We start from the raw sequence: 20,322 nt of genomic DNA, 5'->3' as shown, positions 1-20,322 counted from the left end.
TCACAAGACAAAGATTATTATTATTATTATTAAAAGGCTCTTCTATAGCGCATGGCCACTCGGGAGCATCCCAGCGCTTAAGACTAACCAGAAGGAGATGGATTAAAAGATGCAGGTCTGTATTATCTGGCTTTTGGGATTAGGATACAAAATAATGATACATATGGAAGGCAGAACATTGGTTGCAAGTAACATGATAAAGAGACATTCAGGACATTTGTTATACCCAGTAGATAATGCATTAGAAAAAAATATATTCAATGATGATAAATGTAAATAATAAGACAAACATATGAAGAAACAGTAAAGTAGAACATAGAAACTGAGAAACAAAAATAAAATTAAATCAATGATCTGATTTTGAATCATAGAGCGAATATAATTTACATGCAAGTTTATCCATATTTATAACACAAAATGCTAGAACACTTTACACAGATGAAAAACCAAAAGGGCTTCTGGCTAATAGAGTGAGGCAAAGTGTGCTGGTGTGCATGAGGAATACCATAAAAAATGTACATGTGTGATATACGTCATTTAATAAGTGTCCATTAGTCTGCAGAGTACTTAATATTTATATATCGATGGTGGGGAAACCAGTCCTACTCGGGTAAGGAAAGTCAGGGCAGAACACAAAGGATTTGTAAGCATGGTGCTCATCATGCCATCAAAGTTGCAAATCCCGCTAAACGAATGCATGTGTTCGTCCCTGATCTTCCTTACCTGTTTGGCACTGGTGTCCCTACGATCAATCTATAAATATTAAGTACTTTGCAGCTGAAGGACATTTACTAGATGATGTATATCACACATGTATATTGTTGATGGTATTTTGCATGTTCACCAGCACACATGCACCATTGCCTCACTCTATTGGCCTGAAACCTTTTGGTTTTTCACCAGTGTTCCACTATTTTACGTTAAAAATATGGTTAAACTTGTATGTAATTTAATTGGATTGATATAGCAGTTACTACGCCTAACGAGGCATTGAAGCACTTTATGGCGAGTACACGCTACTTGCGGAACCCAAGATTAGTAGTTAGTCCATTGGTTATAGTTGGTTATTGGGATTAGTAATGTGCTCTCAAGAAAAATTGCATGCGTTTACTCAATTTACTTTGTGATCTGTTAATGCGAGGTAGGTGTGCTCATTAGTTAGCTGTGTGGTTTCAGTTGAATGGTTGGTGAGATAGATAGGCTGGCGGAGATTAGTTAATGTTAGACGACAGGGATAGGGTTTTAACCCCTTCCGTGCTTGGGTTGGCTGCGCATGACCAACGGCCGATGCAGCCCCGCCCACTCCGTCGAACGCCCACACCGAAAGGGTTAAAGAGGAAAGGTTGTGATCTATGAAATGAGGTTTCAGCCAATTGCAGAATTTCAATAGGAAGGATTGAGGCAGACATGCATGAGGAAAGAAAAGTTGTGCCAGGCCTTAGTATTGTTAAAAGCTCACACAGTTCTTGGTGCCTCACCGAACTGGAAAATAAACATGCACTCCTCACCTGACTGCAAAATAAACGTACAATCCAAGTGCGTGTGACTAAGAGTGACTGGTAATACCAAAAGCAAAAGTTTAGGAAGTGACTGATACAGTGTGAGAGTCCCAAGGCTTCAAGGCAATGTTTAAAAAAAATACAAAATTGTTACCCAAATTAATGTAACCAGGCGGCAGAGTACTTCAAACAAATTGTTGGTGACAGGTATACAATCTCATCTTGGAACTTTTTCATCATGTTCAGGAGCCCACTCCATAGAATGGGGAGGTGCGAGGGATTTGAGGAATCTGCAGTTAGACAGAAGGTCCATCAGAAACAAAGTTAACCAAGGTTAGTAACTTCCTCTTCTGATAATTCTAACCTTAGATTCCACACATTAAGAAAAGAAACCATAGCAGTATCTCCCAAATGTGAAAAGCCTGGTGGGTGGACTCGCACCAGAAAGTCTTACAAGACCTGGAGGGCACAAAAGTCCTCCTAGTGGACCAGGCTGTCAAGGCAGTAGTGTTCTGTGAAAGTGTGCACCAGCGCAACCCTTTCTGCTACTGATCATAGAGACCTTGGCCCTCATGGTTGGGAGGGGGGTTGTTTGTGCCGTGGCTTTTGCCATTACTTGGAATAAGCATGAAGACATTTGACTTCCTTTGTCTATAGACCCCTCTTGGGGGTGTTCCTCAATAGAAGCATTAAGGTGACTCACCTTGCTTGCTGAAGTCAAAATTGTCTTAAAAAAGTTTGTAATTTGATTTATTGAAGATGTTGGAATACTGGCCTTTGTACTAACCAGTGGGGTAGAGGTGTTGGCATCCAACATCGGGTCTAGATCGGCATTGCTTTGGAGTTTCCATTACTTGATGTCAGTGGTGTGTGCCCTGGTCTTTCAAGACCTCATGTTTGTCCAGCCGCTTTAATGTTGTAACAGACTGAATAAGATACAGCTTCTTGTCTGGATGCTCTTCTGCAAACAGCTGGTGGAAGTATCTTTATTTTTGCCTGTGTCCCTTGGCACTTAATGCTGAACGCTTGCTGGGCGACCCTTGCCCAGGCCTACCGAGGTCAGGGGGGATCTCTACCAAGGGGAAAACAACAGCCAGGTGCTAAGCCTTTTGCAAGGCCAGGAATAGAAATAGGCAATTTGCACACCTGGCTGTCGCTGACTGATAAACAAACTGGAGACAGGAAGACGTGACGCACCTCCTCCTGCAATAGTTAGCCAGTTGAAACTAGAGTATTGCGGTCCAGAGTGTTAAATAATGACGACAGGAATGCTGGGATTGCTGGGGTCCGTGAGTTTGCAGATTGCTTCCCTCGATGGCCAGGGGATGTGAACTTTCTAAGTACTTTACAGTTGCGGAATAGAGGATTTGGAGGCGACCGGGATGCCCTCAGTGTCTTTTTGCAGGCTGGCGAGGTGGTTGTGAGGTACTTTGCCCAGGGTCAAGACCAGGTGCGAAGAGTGAACAGCAGAGAGCAGGCTGTACCACAGGCCTAGCTGGGCCACCTCCACGCTCTGCTGGCTCAACCTTCAGAAGGAGTGTTACACTCCTCCCATGCCACCCGGATCCTAGCTGTGCCTATTCGTTCAGGGGATTGTTGGTGGCTGCTGGCTACTGATTGCTGCCAATTATTGTTGGTTGCTGTCCCCCTCTCCTCTCATGGGGCTGCAAGTGCCCAGTGTCTCCTAGTGTGTTACCGGTGCAGTCCTGCATGCCTCTCTCCTCTGACTTTTTGAGGGAGGTGTTGGTCCTCTGCTGACAACAGGGGGCTGCGCTGCCCTGCTGCAAACTCTTGGCTCAATCCCTGAGGGTAGGAGGTAGAAGACAAGCCTGGGGCCCAACCCAACACACTGGGCCCACCAAGGGCTCGGGAGCCTCTAAAGGCAATGTGTAGTAACAAGAAAGCGAAGGGATGGCCAAGGCACAAGCGAGGTGCCACAGCGTTCTCCAGCAATGGGCAAGGTGGGACGAAGTCGTTTCTGTCCTGTAACTCCAGTTCTGTAGTAGGGGTATCTCTGTTATAGTCATTATGTAGTGAATAGTCCCGCCCATGTGCGTGGACCCCGGAGCAATCAAAAATAATCTCTTAAGTTGTCAAAACATGCGGAACTGCACAGACACTTAAGAGAGAATTTAAAGACAGATAATGCAGCCTATATCCACAGGCTACACTGTCCAGTACTTCAACTAGAAATTCCACCAAAAAAACCACAAACAGCACAGCCTGTCCAGATTTCTCCACAGAGAAAAACATTGTCTTTACCACCAAAACCCTCTGGAATGATAGAGAGGAAGAAGTGGACAGACAAGCCCCATAGGCTGCCATTATGTGGCTCAGAACAGGATACTGTGCCTTTAAGAGAACTTTCCAGAACTTTCACAGTATCCCAGAATGCACTGCAGGTCCTCTTTACTTTCAGTTTTTTTTTTAAGGCGTAACAAGCCAGACCTGTAGCATTCCTTACATGAATATCTCTCTCCACCGGGGAGGAGGGCGGGTGCTTATGACTATAACAGAGATACCCCTACTACAGAACTGGAGTTACAGGACAGAAACTACTCCTTCTGTAGTAAGGGATCTGTGTGTATAGCCATAATCTAGTGAATAGAATGGCAAGCCCATCCCCACACCAAAGCGGCGGTGGAGAAAAAAACGAAATAACACCACTACTGTGAGAACAGATTTCGCAGCGAAGCCTGCCCAACCTGAGCGTCTGCCCTGGCATCAGTGTCCAGACAGTAATGCTTAGCAGAGGTATGGACCGACTTCCAAGTGGCCGTCTTGCAGATTTCTGCAATTGGAACATTACGTAGCAAAGCAGTCGTGACAGCTTTGCCCCTGGTGGAATGAGCCTTAGGTTTACCCCCTAAGGTCTTATTAGCCTTTTGGTAACACAATTGTATACAGGACACAATCCACCCAGAGATGGACTGTTTTGAGGTAGCAAGACCGGTCCTGACTGATCCATAATTGATAAACATTTGGTCTGATCTACGAATATCCTTGGTTTTATCCAGATAAAATTTCAACACCCTCCTAACATCCAGGGAATGCAGGGACCTTTCCGCTGGAGATGAAGGATTCTGAAAAAACATAGGTAAAGTTATGGTCTGGTTAACATGGAAATCAGATATAACCTTTGGAAGAAATTTAGGGTGAGTACGCATAACAACCTTAGCAGCATGAAATACAGTATAAGGTTCTTGGCAACACAAAGCCTGAATTTCACTCACCCTGCGGGCCGAAGTAATGGCCACGAGGAACGCCACCTTCCAGGACAGGTGCTGCAGCGAAGCCTTATGAATAGGTTCAAAAGTCTCCTTCATCAACCTGGACAGCACCACATTAAATTCCCATGAAGGCGAAGGAAGCCGGACAGGAGAGAACACTTTCTTCAAGCCTTCCAAAAAATCCTTGACGACAGGGATCTGGAAGAAGGAAGTCTATGAAGGGAGTTTCCTGTAGGCAGTCAGCGCAGCATGATGAACCTTAATGGAATGGAAATTAAGGCCAGACTGCGCCAAATGTAGAAGATTCGGAAGGATGACATCTTCCTTACATGTCGTAGGATCATAGTTCTTGGATTTGCACCAGATGCAGAATCTCTTCCACTTGTAAGCATAGGAAGTCCTATTGGAAGGTCGCTTAGCCTCCTTCAGTATGTCCATACAATCTTCTGGTAGATTCAAATGGCCATATTGCACTATCTCAGGAGCCATGCCGCCAAACTCAAAGACGAGAGGTTGGGGTGCACCATCTGCCCCCCGAACTTCGTGAGAAGGTCCGGCCGGCACGGCAGCCGTATGTGAGGAAGCAGAGACCGGTGAAGCAGGTCCGTGAACCACCACTGCCTGGGCCATTCCGGGGCAATCAGGATCATCCGCGCCCTGGACTGGGACAGCTTGATGAGCACCGCCGGAATCAGGGGAATGGGTGGAAAAGCGTACAGAAAGCTGTTCGACCAGTTGATCCATAACGCATTCCCCAGCGTCCCCTGCTGATAGTACCTGGAGGCGAAGTCTCAGCATTTGTTGTTTTCGGCGGTGGCGAACAGATCTACGTCTGGAGTCCCCCACCTTGCGAAGACTTCTCCTAGTACTTTGTCGTTTATGACCCATTCGTGGTTTTCCTGAATCAGTCTGCTCAGTGCGTCGGCCTGAACATTCTGCACACCTGGTAGATGGGTAGCCGTTATCGTCAGTCCTCTGGCTTGAAGCCAGCGCCAGATCGCCTGCGCCTCCTGTGACAGAGTGCACGACCTCAAACCACCCTGCTTGTTGAGGTAATACATCGTGGTTGTATTGTCCGTCTGTACAAGCAGAGAGTTGGTCTGGAAGGACGGATAAAAGGCCTTCAGTGCCAAGTGAACAGCTCTGAGTTCCAGGAAATTGATGTGATACGTGGACTCCGTCGGGGACCACGTTCCTTGTATCTGTAAGTCTCCAGAGTGCGCCCCCCAGCCGTGGAGAGACGCATCCGTCACGATAGTCTGTGTGGGAATGTCCTTGTGGAAGGGAACCCCTCTGAGGAGATTCTCCGCTGAACACCACCACTTCAGAGACTGAAGAGCATGCAGAGACAGTCGTATCTTGTCGTCCCAAGATCCTTTCCTCTGATCCCACTGATCCTCCAAGCACTCCTGCAATGTGCAGCCGTGCGTGTGGCGTGAGGAAGATACAAGAGGCCATCGACCCCAGTAGAGAAGACACCGTCCTCACTGTTGTAGATGGAGCGGTCATAAGAGCCTGAGCCTTCCGAAGGAGTGATAATTGACTCTCCTCCGAAGGAGACACGCTTGCTGACAGCGTATTGATGGAGGCTCCCAAGTACTGTATGCACTGGACCGGAATCGGGACAGACTTGGACATGTTGATGTGCAACCCCAGCTTGTTCAAGAGAATGCACGTCTTCTGGAAGTGCGCTTGAGCTTCCGAGAAGGAGGAGGCCTTGATCAACCAATCGTCCAGGTACGGGTATACAAACACCTTGTTCTTCCTCAGGTGTGCAGCTACCACTGCCATGCACTTCGAGAACATTCTGGGCGCAGACTTCAGCCCGAATGGCAGTACTGTGTACTGATAATGATTGGTGGCGACTTGGAATCGCAGGAACTTCCGGTGTTTGTGTGCAATGGGCACATGGAAGTACGCATCCTGTAGGTCTATAGCACAGAGCCAGTCTCCCTGTTGCAGCTGAGGATAAATCTGATGCAACAACAGCATGCGAAATTTCTCTCTGCGAATCCACTTGTTTGCTTTTTGCAAATCCAGAATGGGCCTGAACTCGTTCTTGTCCTTCTTGCGAACCAGAAAGAAAAGGGAGTACAGACCTCTTCCCCTTTGAGACAGAGGTACGTCTTCTATCGCCCTTTTCCTTAACAGGATATCGGCCTCCGCCTGGAGCTCGCACAGCCGAAACTGCGAGCCTACCGGAGGAATTGCTGGAGGCGGGCTGGTGAACCGAAGACTGTATCCATTGCAAACAATATTCAGCACCCACTTGTCCTGAGTAATTTTTCTCCACTCTGCCAGAAAAAATTGAACGCTTCCCCCCACCGGAGCGGGTAACGGATGTAGGGGAAGTAACCGCTCAGGGCGGAGACCCAGCCGGGCCTTTGTTCGCTGCTGCGGACTGCTGGCCGCCTCTGCCCTTCTGGCGCTTCTGGAAGGGCCTTCGGAACTGCTGCTGCTGTTGCTGCTGTCCTGAAGCCTGCCCACGCCCTTTGCCCTGCGCCCCAAACCGTCTCTGGAATGGGCGGTAGGTCTTCTTCTCCTTGGGCTTCTCCAACCCGACAGCCGTCAGGGTCTCGGCCTCCGCCTTCATGCGGGCCATCTCGTCATCCGCATGCTTGCCATACAGGGTTTCCCCCGAGAAAGGCAGATTGGCCACCCGCTGCTGAGCCTCTGGCTTGAGCGATGTAAGTCGAAGCCAAGCGTGGCGTCGCTGGTTGACACCATGACAGTACCCATGTGCCGCCAGAAGAGACACATAAGCCGCCGCGCAGATGACTTGGTTCGACACCAGCATCCCCTCCTTCAGATTCTCTTGAAAGTCCTCTTTCTTCTCTCGAGGAAGGAGTTCGGCGAATTGCTGGAGGGACTCCCATAGAGCACGATCGTACCGCCCTAGCAAAGCCGTGGCACTAGCCGCCTTCATTGCAGTAGATGCCGTCCCACAGACCTTTCTGCCTGCCGAGTCTATCCAGCGGCTCTCCTTATCAGGACGGACCGTAGAAGACAGGGTGGTGCCATGCTGATTCCTAGCCGCCGTCACTATGATAGAGTCCGGTGTCGGATCCATCCGAAGGAAAGCCGGGTCAGAATCCGGGGCCCGGTACTTCTTAAGGAGCCTGGAGGGAGCAGCCTTCGTCATCGCGGGAGTGAGAAACAACTCCTCTGCGGGCTCTACCAATCCTGGTACTGGAGGCAGCAATGGTCGAGACAGGTGCTTTTTGTGGAGTGTCTCGAAAATCACGGACGTCGTGGGCGTAGACACCGTCACCGTGATGCCCAACTTCGCTGCCCGCCTCAGCAGAACATCTTGGAATGTGACGATGTCGTCTACGGGCGACACCCTCGTCCCAGTGGATTCCGACAAAGTCGGTGAGTAGTCCCTGGTCCCAGAAGAGTCAGTGCGGGACCTTGATCTGCGCCTCCTGTGGCGTTGTCTTGATCTTGTCGACAACCTGTGACGGCTCCGCGATCTACCCCTCCGACCGGAGCGAGAGCGCGATCTCCTTGGCTTCGGACGCTCCACAGGCCTCACAGGAGTAGTTGACTTCGGCCTGACTGGGGGCCTCGGCTGAGGGGTCCCCTTAGGCGGCATCGGATATCGTGGCAGTGAAGCTGTCCTCGGAGGAACCGGAGGCGGTCTGCCAGATGGGAGCCGAGGAAGAGGATGAGGATGAGGTTGAGGCTGAGGATGAGGTTGAGGATGAGGTTGAGGATGAGGTGGAAGCGGAGGCGGGGTTGGAGTCCGCGGCGGAGGCTCCTTGTGCAAGGGAGGAGGAGGTAGAGTCGACCTCGGCTTAGGAGATGTATACACCTCAGAGTACACCGAGCCCGGTGACTTTCCCTCCTTCCTAGGCTGAGGCGATGGAGAGTCCCCTATCGGCACATGCCGCCGGCTAGAATGACTCCGGGCGCCAGAACTCCTTCTGCGCCTCTTTGGCGTCGAAGAACGTCGCCCCGACGGCGACCGTCGGCCCCTCGACGGCGAGTGCCTCCTCCTCGACGGCGAACGCCTCTTTCTCGACGGCGAACGCCTCCTCCTCGACGGCGAACGCCTTCGCCACGGTGGCGACCTTCGCCTCAACGGCGAACGCCTGCGAGACTTCAACGATATCCTCGACGTCAAGGATCCCCTCGACGCCGACCTCCTCTTCTTCGCCGACGGCGAACGGCAGTGTCGCCTCGACGGCGAGCGCCAACGCAGGGCCACCTCTCTACGTCGATAACTCAATGACGACGCCGATGAAATAGTCACCGGTGATCTCGACGGCGGTCTATTCAGTTCCCTCGACGCCGAGCGCCGACGCCGCTTCGATCCAGAGCCCTGGGGAGACGGGGAACAGACTGCAGTCATCCCTCTCGATGCCGTCGTCGGTGCAATCGACGCCGACGGAGAATGGGGACGTTTGCTGGCCTTCCTGCCCCTGGGGAGCCCCCCAGAGGCCTCAGCATGGGCAGAGGAAGTCTGCCCAGACCCACCTTGAGCCTTCAGTCTTCTGTCTTCCAGGCCTTGGAGCCTGATCTTCATCCTGTCTCTCAGGGTCCTGCTGTAGAAGCCCTGGCAAATGTCACACTGATTTGGGACATGAGATGAGGGAAGGCCTATGATGCACACCTCGTGTGGGTCAGACTTGTCCTTCTTCCTCGAATACTCTGGGCATTAGTCAAACAAAGCAGGCATTTTGACAAATAAAAGGGTGCCCAGAAACACACACAAAGAAGAGAGCAACAAGTACTTCAAATGAAACACACTCAAACACTTGAAAAAGTGAAAAATCACTAAATAAACACTTAGAAAGGGCGAGCTCAATGCTCCAGGGTCCTGCTAGCAGGAGCCGGAAAAAAGAACTGAAAGTAAAGAGGACCTGCAGTGCATGCTGGGATATTGTGAAAGTTCTGGAAAGTTCTCTTAAAGGCACAGTATCCTGTTCTGAGCCACATAATGGCAGCCTATGGGGCTTGTCTGTCCACTTCTTCCTGTCTATCATTCCAGAGGGTTTGCTGGTAAAGGCAAGGTTTTTCTCTGTGGAGAAATCTGGACAGGCTGTGCTGTTTGTGGTTTTTAGGTCTCGTGACCTATCAATGCGCATGCGCATTGAGAGAAGTGAGACCATAGGGCTTTAAACAAAGTTTACCTAACTGTGGCGATTTGGTGCCGTGCCCGTGGCTTTTAGGTCAATGCGCAAGCGCATTGACCTAAAATGCGCGTGCACATCATCAAATCGCCGTCTGTTCCCTCAGCCGCACTCCTCCCACACCTTTGAAGTGAAGCTTAGCTTCACTTCAAAGGCCCCGGCTGCTTCACACCCTCATGCCGCTCTCCCCGCTCCGCCCCCTCCCGCCGTGTCGCATTTCTCCTCCCCCACTTTCACTTTGACGGCCGCAGGCCGTTTCTCGTGTTTCTCCTTGTTTTCCTACTACACTTCCCTTTCCTGCCTTTATTACAGGTACTCTTGAAGTATATCCACGGTGACACCGCCTGGAAGAATGCGGTATAAAGCGATCTGTACACTGAAAGCTTCCTTTGCAAGTAGCCATTTCCTTTTCTGTGTGTAGTAGAGAATAATAATACATACCAAGGCAGATGGAAGTCAGTGCAAAGATTTTTATTTGTGAATCACGCACATGGATATCTTGTTTTTTTATGTAGCGCTTTAGATCGCGTCCGTGCCATTTCTAAGCGCTGCAAAGGGCATGCGCTAATGTTTCCTAATGTAATATTACCCGATCTAGCCACCTCTGAGTGTTGAAAGGCTGGTGGGCCGTCTATGTCCTTACACTAAGGAACTTGTGACACGGAGACCACCGCATGTCTCAGCCGCGATCGTGCAAAATCATGGCGCTAGCTATCCTACCGGCATAAATTAGCTTGAATTAGTGCAGCAGCGTAAACAAGGCTGCGACACAGCACACCGCAGCGACGGACATTAGGCGGCCTCTGCTACAAATAAAAGGGAATATCAATGCAATAAATTCGCTGAAGTGCCTGTGTGCTTCAAATAGCGCACTACCACGCCACGCGTCCTTGAAACGAGGTTCACTTACTGCAAGGGAAGACTATTAAACAGCTTTAATGGAAAGCTGCAGACACGGTGTGGTGCTGCATTAAGCTGTCTCTTGAGGAAGTAGGCCTTAAGTGCTTGTTGTTGCGCTGCGCGCTCAGTGCCCGGTCTGTCTGAGCATCCCGGCTTCATCCACCACCACATCCACCGCATCCACCACCACCACATTCACCATCACCACCACATCCACCAGCACATCCACCACCCCATCCACCACTACATCCATCACATCCACCACCACATCCACCACCACATCCACCACACCCACCACCACATCCACCACACCCACCACCACTACATCCACCACCTCATCCACCACCACCGCATCCACCACCACCACATCCACCACCACATCCACCGCATCCACCAGCACATCCATCACCACATCCACCACCACATCCACCACCACATCCACCACTACATCCATCACATCCACCGCCACATCCACCGCCACATCCACCACCACATCCACCACCACCACATCCACCACATCCACCACACCCACCACCACTACATCCACCACCGCATCCACCACCACTGCATCCACCACCACCACATCCACCGCATCCACCAGCACATCCACCATCACCACCACATCCACCACCACATCCACCATCACCTCCACATCCACCATGACATCCACCGCTGCCACATCCACCACCACCACATCCACCACATGCACCACCACCGCATCCACCACCGCATCCACCACCACATCCACCACCGCATCCACCACCACCACATCCATCACATCCACCACCACATCCACCACCACATCCACCACCACATCCAACACATCCACCACCACTTCCACCACCACATCCACCGCATCCACCACCACCACATCCACCACCGCATCCACCACCACATCCACCACCACATCCACCACCAACACATCCACCACATCCACATCCACCACCACATCCACCACCACCACATCCACCGCATCCACCACCACCACATCCACCGCATCCATCACCACCACATCCACCACCGCATCCACCACCGCATCCACCACCACATCCACCGCCACATCCACCGCCACCACATCCACCACCACCACATCCACTGCATCCACCACCACTGCATCCACCACCACTGCATCCACCACCACTGCATCCACCACCACATCCACCACACCTACCACATCCACCGCCACACCCACCACCACATCCACCACCACATCCACCACCACATCCACCACCACATCCAACACATCCACCACCACCGCATCCACCACCACCACATCCACCACCACCACCGCATCCACCACCACATCCACCACCTCATCCACCACCACCACATCCACCACCACATCCACCACCACATCCACCACCGCATCCACCACCACATCCACCACACCCACCACCATCACTTCCACCACCACATCCACCACCACATCCACCACCACCACATCCACCACCTCCACCACATCCACCACCACATCCACCACCACCACATCCACCACCTCCACCACATCCTCCACCACCACATCCACATCCACCACCACCCCCACATCCATCCCCACATCCACCACCACATCCACCCCCACATCCACCCCATCACCACCACATCCACCATCACCACCACCACATCCACCACCACCATATCCCCCAGATCCACCACCACCACATCTATATATGTGTGTGTGTGTGTGTGTGTGTGGCTTTGTGTGTGTGTAGGTGCAAATGCAATGTTCTTGGATTTTCGTCACAATAAAATACACTGAACATAATCTTCACAAAAGTGATTTACAAACGTTTAAGCTATTGCCATTATAAATTACAATACATTTTATTTAAGTAATTATTTACAAAATTAAAAGCCATTGTTATTTGTAATATCAATACATGTAAGTCACGTAAATACAACACACATTGCATTACAAATGATATAGGTGTCACATTTGCGAAAGTTAAAACTATTGACATTGTAACTGACAAAGCTATTAATTTTGCTATTTTCAAAACCAACACATAAATAAAAAAAATCAAACTTTCCTAATGCGAGACCTATTGCATTTCCAATGCTTGTTTTGGTGGAATTTCTAGTTGAAGTACTGGACAGTGTAGCCTGTGGATATAGGCTGCATTGTCTGTCTTTAAATTCTCCCTTAAGTGTCTGTGCAGTTCTGCATGTTTTGACAACTTAAAAGAATCTTTTTGATTGCTCCGGGGTCCACACACATGGGCGGGACTATTCACTAGATTATGACTATAACAGAGATTCCCTACTACAAAAGAGTGCGATACGCTCGTCTGCGTCTCTCTGGAAGGAGTACCAGACTCGCCCCATTTGTCATTTTTTCCTTTAATAATCTTTAACCCACAACAAGAGTATTTTTTAGCCAGTACTTTGCAAATGTTTCCTTCTACCAAGGAGGAGGCATGGTGGAGGCAGGGGGCATATTCTGGTTTTAGGAAATGGAAGCAGTCGTTGTAGGACAGGCAGGAATTGGGAAAGCGCTGGTCGGCTGCACCCAGGGCGACAACATGAAACATCCCCAAGAGCCATGCAGAAGTGAATGTAACACTCATTACTTACAGAGACGAATGTGCTAGTCTGCATGATTGATTAAATGCACCGATTAATGAGTGTGCAAGCATTAATGAGTGCAGCAGGGAATACATAAGTTTACACAGTGAATGATTGTACCAGGGTGTATGGTGTGACTGTAAAGAATGCATACTGCAACCTCCTGTGATTCTGGGCAAATCACTTAATCTCCCCGTGCCTAAAAATGAAAGTGCGTCCTCATGTAAAAAAAAAAAAAAAAATACGTAATCTGTGCTATGTAAAGCGCTCTGATACCTGATTCGGTTCGGGTCTAGTTCGCGCTATATAAAACTCCACAAAAAAAAATAGGTGTGGTGGAGTGAATGTGTAACCGCTCTTGAGTTGATCAGAGCAGAAGTGAATGAGCAAGTACAGGCATGAATAGGCGGGCGTATGGAAGCAAATTAGTGCAGCATAAAGTGAGGGTCTCAGTCATCTGGTGCAACAGTAAGAGAATGTGCAAGCGCATGCAGCAGTGAACGAGTGCATGAATGAAGCAGTGAGCAGGAGTGAGTGCAGCAGTAAATAGGTATTAGAATAAATGGATAAGTGACTGTACAAGAGTGAATGTGTGTATGCTATGCATATTCACTCTTGTTCAGTCACTTAGTTCTTTAAATGGGCCGGTACCCACCGGTACGGAGTACCGGCACTTTTTAATTATCGCCTCTTGAGTACCGAACTTCTCCTAGGACAAGGAGAGTACTAGTACTCATGGGGGGAGGGAGGGTGGGGGGCGTTTGCCTTGACACAAGTGGTGCGCTTCATGTTCTCGTGCCTCGGCTGTACTTTAAACACGACCAGCTTTGATTTTGCAATCCTGAGCTGAGTTCACACAGGAGCGCCTGAACAGCAGCTCTTCTCACCTTGACACAGCAATCTTGTCCTGTGTCTCTGCAACTCTTCCTGTAGGGGTGAGGCGGCACGTTGTTTTGTTTACCCTTTGATCCTGCACAGTAGGAGTTTAGAGATGATGTGGGGCGCATTCTTCAGGGTAGTACAGAGTTTTAGCATGCCATTGTTTTAAATGACTTAAAATATTAGTTCATCAGCAATTTAAATTAAGCATTTTTACTTGAATGTAAATCCCTGCCCTTGCCCCCAATTTTACGATTACCCTCAAACAAAAAAAAACACTATAAAGGCAACAATTTTTTTTTTGGTTTGGTGCATATAAACTGCATGTTTTGAATGGGAAACCGTGTTTAACCCAAATGCGACAGACAGCTACATGGAATGCTTTAGACTTTCAGACAGTTATGGATTTTTGCTGGAAATGCTTTTGCATGGTGGGACTTGTAATTCTCCTTTCTCATTATAAGTAAGGGTTTCTAAAAATTCCAGCATGCAAAGCTTTGATGGCAAAATTCAGTGACGGATTTGAACATAGCCTTATTATTATTAAGGCCATAACCATAGGACCGATACTTCCGATTTTTTTACTTTGCACTTGCATTTCTTGTATATAAAGTTTGGAAAGGTTTAAAACCTAGCCCGCCCCTGGCTCCGCTCCTAGTCCTGCCCCACACTCCACTCCCCAGTACACCGCTCCTTTTGGTGAGTACCTGCACTTATTTTTCCCCATTTAAGGCTCTGTGCGTTGCAGAGTGCTTGTGTCATCGTGAGCGAGTGAATGATGGAAACTGATTAACTGCAGCAGTGACAGAAAACGTACGTCAGTGAGAGAAAATGCAAATGAGTGAATACACGGTGGATGAATACGTATATTTATGTAAAGCTATTGTTTTGAGAACTGACATGCTTTGTGTGAATGCAAGCTCAGCACAAAAGATTATATTGTGAAAAAGCACGCGCCCTCTCTTCCTCTGGAATGGTAAAGGTGAATGGGCCAGCGGGGGGGAACATCGTGCAGGCAGGGGAACTGGGGTGGGGGGGGGTGGGCAGCACCACAGCTCTGCAAGGGACGGCAGGCAGGAATCTCCATGCAGTACCCGTTCCGAGCACTGAGTCAAATACAACTACAAGATGCCGCTGTGTTTTCTACCAGCAGCGCCTAGCGGAAGGGCAGCGGCAGGCAGTTCTTCAGATTTCCCAGGAGGGAGAAAAAGCATTAACCAGGTAGGGAAGGTGTGCGTGTGAGAGGCTGGCTACAGCTATCCGAGGGGGGCACGAAGTGTGGAAAACAGGGGAAAAGAACAGTGACCGAAGACAGCAGAAAGTAAACCTGGCTGAATGGCGCCGTCAGGAAAAAATGGGGAGGAAGACGGACAGAAAGAACAAGTTACTGGTTTAGATATACCTAGAAGTCAAAGTAGGTCAGAAAGTCAGGTCGAGTCACTGCGGTTGGCAAACACTCCGTTGGTACGTGGGGTGGATACAAGGACAAGCGACCCAGAAGTATTTAAAGACCAAGAAGAATTCAACATGCGTTAAGCTGCCATGCGAGTTACCATGTAAAATTCTTCCTTTCAGTACATCTGCAAAAGCACTGTAGCAAGAATGTAGCCACGCCAGGTGCCACAAGAAGAATTTTTGAAATGCATAAAAAAAGTTCCACACAAAAGCGGATTAACTGCACCATTTTAAGATATGGTAAATGCAATAGATTTCACAAGCATAGAGCAAGTGCTGTGCAGGTGAAACCTAAAAAATATGCTCAAAAAAGAAATCAACTAAATATTGCCCTCTAAGATTTTAACATTTTAAGAGCAAATACAAATTAAAGAAAGACATCATTTCTAACAGAAATAAGTCTTTTAGAATTTGTCAAAGAGACTGAATACAAGTAGGTGGGTACAAAAGACTAAGGGCCTGATGTATCAAAGGGTTTTTACTCATTCTGTGTCTATGGGAAAATGCGTTCATACATATGGCCCCAAGTACATGGTTTTTAATGCGAATAACAGCACTCGCTAAAACCCCCGCCTGGATGGAAGTGCCTTAGAGAGGGTGACTATATTTGAGTATCTGGGGATCAAGTTGACCGAGAAGATGGACTCGGGAGCACAAACAAAAGAACTTGGGTTGAGGCTGGGACAGTCCACGGGGGTATCTTAAAGGTCTAAAGGAATTGTTCATACAAAGTGATAGATCCTGTGGCCGAACTCAACAAGGTACAGGCTAGGGGTGCCGCCATGTATGGAGCAGAGCTATGGAGTCACTGCACAATTACTTCACTTTTCCAACTAGAGAATTCCTTTCTGAGGCAATTAGTGGCCCTTCCTTTAAGCTCTCCACTGATACCCCAAAGAATGGACCTTGGGATCAGGCCAATTGTCAACAAAGTAGCCCTAAGACCCCTCCTACACTGGCGGCGCCTATGGAGCACCCCTGAGCTAGCCCCATATAGGGGCGAGTTGAGAGAAGTCATGCGCCTCGAAGGCGGGGGAAAGATCCCATGGTTGACACACATTAGGGATACCTGCCAGGCTCTGGGGAGGGAAAATCTGTGGACCACCCCTGAAGAAACTAGCCCGAGACCCCCCAAAAAGCCCTTTTTGAGTCCTATAGAGAATATAAAGTTGACCACCCAAGAAGGGGGACTTCTTTTGGTCGCCTAACTCTCAAGTTTCTGGAAGCAAAAAACCAGTACAGGCTAGTTGTGGTGCTAGATGGGATGTACGTTGTTACAACGCATGCTTTTACCACGCATGCTGTAACAACGCAAGTTTTAAAACGCATTCCATTACAACGCATTACACTGGGGGGTGCTGGATAGTGAATAGTTTAATTTACTATTCCAACACCAGTCCCCATGGACACTAGGGAAGGTGTTGGATAGTAAATTAAAACTATTCCCTATCCTAGAGCGCCCCCCAGTGTAATGCGTTGTAATGGTTTTCGTTTTAAAGTCGGCGTTGTAATAGCACTGCGTGCTAAAAGTTGCGTCATAAAGTTGTTCCCCGCTAGATGATATCCAGCCGCTTTTTGCGAAGAAGCTGCTTCTCCAATTCAGACACGGTGCACTTCCACTCCGATCACTTACCAACAATTGGTCGGACGCCGCTTGCCTGGATTGTCCAGTCTGTGAGAATGTCAAGGAATCTGAAATTCACATACTATTCTTTTGCCCTGCTTATAAGAGGCCAAGATCCCGCTGGCTGTTTCAGCTGTGCAAGAACCTGTGGTCTAGACATTGCTCTGAGGTGTATAGGCTACTTAAGTATGGCACGGACATGCCCATTGTGTTCTCCACTTTGCGCTTCTTACACTCTATGTGGTGTACTCGTAGAGCCATTATAAAGAAAAGACCCTAGCCTAATTTTAGCGTAACACTACTTAGCAGGTCAACGTGAACTGCCGCTGGGTTGTTCTGCATTTTTGCATTGTTATTATTGTTGAAACTTTTAAATGAAGCTGCCCTTCAATTTTTAAATTAATTTATTGTTCTTGCACGTACACTTCATGGTTCTGTACTTTGCGGTTATGAAAATAGCCTTCCAACACATATTTACTGCAAGTCCCGGGGGGCTTAGGCGACCCAACCTCATCAAAATCTAACTCTGTTAAAAGAGGAGTGTCATTTTCTGTACAACGTATGGATGGCTATATCGTGTGCATAATGTATAGTGTTTTTATGATCTTTGACTGACAAAAATCAGGTTTCCGGAAGCATTACCAAAACATTATACTTGTTCTATATAATGGAGGATGGGGAACTATTTACTAATACATTCTAGAGAAAGCTAAACATTAAGCACATTAGTCATATTTTATGGTTTACTTCAAAAGTAAAATTAAACAGATTCTTGCCTCCAAAGCAGGCAGGGACACATTTAGGAACACCTTATTAATACACTATGCAACCTAATATATACACTAATAAAAGATGTTACTGAATAATAGATTGTGGGTTTTCTGCTCACAATTCACACACACAACTCAATATAATCCATATAAAATGCCCATACTAAAAGGTTTCGAAACACCTCAAGAGATAAAAACGCAGTCCTGCATACTTGCTTTTTGTGCTTGCCAAAACAAGTAAATTGAAACTTCATCAAAAATATCATAGAGTACCTACAATACACTACTTAGACATTTCATCAACATGAGCAAAGGCAAAATGAAATTACTTAGATGACTAATGATATAGCAAGGAGAAATAGTTTCTTACCTGTAACTCCTGTTCTCTCGTAAGGGAATTTCCATGATCGGTATAAGCACTGAATAGTCCTGCCCGTGTGCGGGAACCCCGGAGTACTTCTTCAATATATATCTTCTTAAGTGTAGAATTTCGCCTTACTTTGGTTGCATCATCTGTCTCTTTCTCAAGTATCTTTGCATGCCTTCCGAAGAAGGGTGAAATTCTACACGTAAGAAGATATATATTATAGAAGTGCTCCGGGGTCCCAGAACAGGGGCGGGACTATTCAGTGCTTATGAGTATTATGAAAATTCCCCTACAAAAAAACACAGCAGTTACAAGAAAGGAACTATTCATTCTCTCGTATAGGATTTCCTTGTATAGTCAATCACTGAATAGGGTAGCAAGCCATCCCCACAAAGCTTGGTGGAGCGGATGTCTGGGCTAGATAGAATTTTAAAACTCTCCACACATCCACTGAATGGAGAGTTCTTTTTGCTGAAATAGATGGATTCTGAAATAAAGTTGGTAATGTGATTCGCTAGTTGACATGGAAGTACGAAACAACATTAGGAAGAAACTTTGGGTCAGTTGTCATAACCACTTTCTAGTGCATGGCTCATGAGAGTAGAGAGCTTGGATCTGTCTAACTTTGCGGGCAGATGTTATTGCCACAGGGAAAGCGGCTTTCCAAGACAAGTGTTGGAGAGATGCCTTGTGCATGGGCGTGAAGGGATCCTGCATAAGGCATGAAAGTACATTTAGCTCCCATGGGGGGGAAGGGAGCCTGATGGGAGGTAAAACCTTTTTCAAACCCTGTGGGAAATCCTTGATGACGGGGAGTCTGAAAAAAGAGTGTGTGAAGGACATTTTCTGTAGGCAGTAAGACCTGACAGGTGAACCTTCATATAAAAGAGGATTACAAGCCAGATTTTGGTAAATGGAGTAAGTATGAAAGAATGACATCTTACTGGCAAGTGGTAGGATCCTAGTTCATAGATGAACACCATATGCAAAATCTCTTCTACTTGAAGGCATATGTGGAATGCCGTTTAGCCTATTTGGGGATCTCCATGCAGTCTTGCAGCAAATTCAAATTGCCGTACTGCACTAACTCAGGAGCCATGCTGACAAATTCATAGAGGAGAAATCGGGGTGTACCACCTGGCCTCCAAGTTTTTCTAAGCAGGTCTGCATTGCAGCTTTAGATGTGGAAGGATAGATTGGTGAAGGAGGTCTGTGAACCACCACTGACGTGGCCACTCCGGAGCTATGAGGATCATCTTGGTTAAAAACAACTTAATGAGGAGGGTCAGGACCAGTTGATCCATAGCGCATTCCCCAGAGTCCCTGGCTGGAAGAAAAGTGATGCAGAGCTTAGGCATTTGCTGTTTTCTGCAGTGGCGAACAAGTTGATGGCCGGAGTTCTCCACCATTGAAAGATGTTTTAGACAACGTTGTTGTTTAAGACCCACTCGTAATTAATTTGTAGAAGTCTGCGGAGGGAGCCTGCTTGAGCATTTTAAGACACCCAGAGGGTGTGTTGCCATGATATGAAGGTTCCTGGCTAGACACCATTTCCAGATTGTCTGGGACCTGTGTGACAAGGGCCTGGCCCTCGTCCCTCCCTGCTTGTTGAGGTAGTACGTGGTTGTTGTATTGTCCATCTGAACAAGTCAGGAATGGGACCTGAACGACAGATGAAATGCCTGCAGCGTCAGATGGACTGCGCGTAGCTTGATATTGATATGGCATGTCGATTTTCTCTGTGACCACATGCCCTGGATTGGGAGGTGATCCATGTAGGCTCTCATTCCCAGCGGTGAAGCATTCGTAACTATGGTTTGAGGAGGAATCTCCTAATGAAATGGGGTACCTCAAATGGATTGGTCGGAGAACACAAACATTTCAGGGACAGCTTCGCATTA

The 20,322-nt window shown here is 48.1% G+C and overlaps 1 protein-coding gene across 2 annotated transcripts in view; it reads right to left on the bottom strand.

Annotated features, from left to right (window-relative positions):
- The window catches only part of FMR1 (fragile X messenger ribonucleoprotein 1), a 698,844-nt gene that overhangs the window by 216,515 nt on the left and 462,007 nt on the right, over nucleotides 1-20,322 (bottom strand). The window lies entirely within an intron of this gene.

This window comes from Lissotriton helveticus, chromosome 4_1, assembly GCF_964261635.1.
Source record: "Lissotriton helveticus chromosome 4_1, aLisHel1.1, whole genome shotgun sequence".
Classification (NCBI taxonomy): Eukaryota; Metazoa; Chordata; class Amphibia; order Caudata; family Salamandridae; genus Lissotriton; species Lissotriton helveticus.
This window is presented reverse-complemented; position numbering and strand designations above follow the sequence as displayed.